Here is a 2,500-nt window from a genome sequence, read left to right on the forward strand (position 1 = left end):
AAGAAGAAATATTGGTCATTGTAGGATCTATGATGAGGGGGTGCTGAAAAGTTACTGGCTTTAAGGGAGTTGCAAAAGGCCTGGTTGGGAACCCAACCTTTTGAATTCTTTTACAAGGATTAGAAAAATTGAAGGGCCTCTGCAATAAGTGTGTGGATCTGAGAAAGGAATATGTTTAATAAAATCATATTTAACTAATCCCCCTGTATTTTCTTTTAACCAAAGCCAAGAACATTTTAACATCCCCACGTATATATAAGGCAATAATTTATGGTTGAAATGCATTTGATCATAAATTCGCTTAATCAGAGTTAATTTGGGGTTAATAAGCAACATCAGCAGCAACAACAACAGCAATAACAACTACTACTACTACAATAACAATAGCAACAGCAACAACAAATAAATGTTGGCACAGACAGAATTTTGTCTTGAGTTTCAGAAACAGTAGAACAAAGTCCTAGTATTTAAATATCTGCAGAAGATTAGGAACTGCATTTTTGTTCTTTAGTTTATTTTAACACGAATAATGCCATGTTAGAGCACCGCCGTAGCGCTGTTGTCTGTCTGTCTCTCTCTCATATATATATATATATATATATATATATATGTATGTGTGTGTGTGTGTGTGTGTGTGTGTGTATGTATGTATGTATCTATCTATCTATCTATCTATCTATCTATAGATATATACTGTTCTATATTTTAGAGATGAGGAATTCTGTACATTATTCACATTATTTACATTGGACGGATATGTGTCGTCATCTTGTTTGTTGTTACCACAACGCTTCGGCTGATTTACTCTCCAGCCTTCATCAGGTGTCCTGGGAGGATTTTGAACCCGACCCTGGGTTCTCATTCCTAAGGTATTTTTTGCTGATGTTATTATCATTATTATTATTGAGTGAGAGAGCAGTGCATGCCATCAAAGTGACACTGGGGTAAAATATACGAAGCCCATTATACCCATCATGACTACCCGTCTGATAAGGGTACACCAGGCACATGCATCACAACCATATGTGCGCGACAAGGTGATCTCATATCAAGATAAACAGCGCATGACCTCGCAGGTGGGGCCCAGTTAGAATTTTCTTCAGGTCGAGTAGCCCATCCCGCTCAAAAGGTCCCTGAATAAGGTTTGTTTAAGGATGTTGAGGAAAACCCCCATGTTTCCAAAGGTGAATTATTCAAACCCCAAAGAACTCCTCTCAATACATGGCTATGATGCTCCACCACTACTTCTGCTCATGATCAGAGATGCACATATCGTCAGCCACCAAGGGACATGCTCAACTGGTTAAGGTCAAACAACTGACAAGCAAATCTGTGGTATTGAGCAGAATATTTGCTGTAACTCATCTTTTATACCAAGACAAAACAATGTACATGATAACACTGCCAATCAGTTAAGATCAGAAGCCTGAGAGCCACTGCCTGGTACTGCATCCGGGCATTTATTATTATTATTATTATTATTATTATTATTATTATTATTATTATTATTATTATTATTATTATTCAACAACAGCAACAACAACAATAATAATAATAATAATAACACCAGTAAAAAATACATTAGGAATGAGAACCCAGAGTCGAGTTCAAAATTCTCCCAGGACACTTGATGAAGGCTGGAGAGTAAATCAGCGAAAGCATGTATGTATGTATGTATGTATGTATGTATGTATGTATGTATGTATGTATGTATGTGCATGTGTGTCCGTGTATATATATATATATATATATATATATATTATTTTGTTTAAACAAAATAATATATTCCTCTATACACAATCATACCAAAAACCCACCTTTTTTGTATTTATTTTTACTCGCATATATATATATATATATATATATATATTATTCTTTAACTAATATTTTATATATATATATATATATATATATATATATATATATATATATATATATATAAAACCGACACTCTGTTAGCGTCGTTAGAGTGTCGGATAAAAAGCGTTGCGATATTTATTCCGGTTTTCAGCGCTCTAAGTATGTATGTATGTATGTATGTATGTATGTATGTATGTATGTATGAGTATATACATGTATACCCACATATTCGTTTTGTGTTGATTAGGACCTGTATAGGAAATCATTATTATTTTTTGCTGTTACATTAATCAATCTTATTTGTTAATCTCTATCACTCAGGCAACATAGATATCCAAGTAGGTCACTAGAACGTTCGATAATAATAAGAAAACAGCAACAACGGCAAAATCATTGAACATAATTTTTTTGTTGTTTTGCCGATTTCGATCTTTGTTACACATTCATGTGATACATAGAAGAAAGAACTTATAAATGTTTTAAGTCTTGTAGTGATAGACAATTATGGACAACTCGCTTACACATATACTGATTTCAAATATTGGCACAAGGCCAGCAATTTCGGGGAAGGGGCTAAGTCGATTGCTTCGACCCCAACGTTCTGCTGACACTTATTTTATCGACTCCGAAAGGGTGAAAG

General features: G+C 34.2%; 1 long non-coding RNA gene across 3 annotated transcripts in view; it reads left to right on the plus strand.

Annotated features, from left to right (window-relative positions):
* LOC149135399 (uncharacterized) overlaps positions 1–2,500 on the plus strand; it is a 52,954-nt gene that overhangs the window by 12,694 nt on the left and 37,760 nt on the right. The window contains exon 1 of one of the 3 annotated variants that reach the window (XR_016241813.1): positions 1–869. This exon is cut by the window's left edge and continues 1,836 nt beyond it. The exons of the other annotated variants lie outside the window; for them this stretch is intronic. This is a non-coding gene — a long non-coding RNA (uncharacterized LOC149135399). The remainder of the gene's footprint in view (positions 870–2,500) is intronic. 3 annotated transcript variants of the gene reach the window in all.

This window comes from Octopus bimaculoides, chromosome 5, assembly GCF_046866305.1.
Source record: "Octopus bimaculoides isolate indiv1 chromosome 5, ASM4686630v1, whole genome shotgun sequence".
NCBI lineage: Eukaryota > Metazoa > Mollusca > Cephalopoda > Octopoda > Octopodidae > Octopus > Octopus bimaculoides.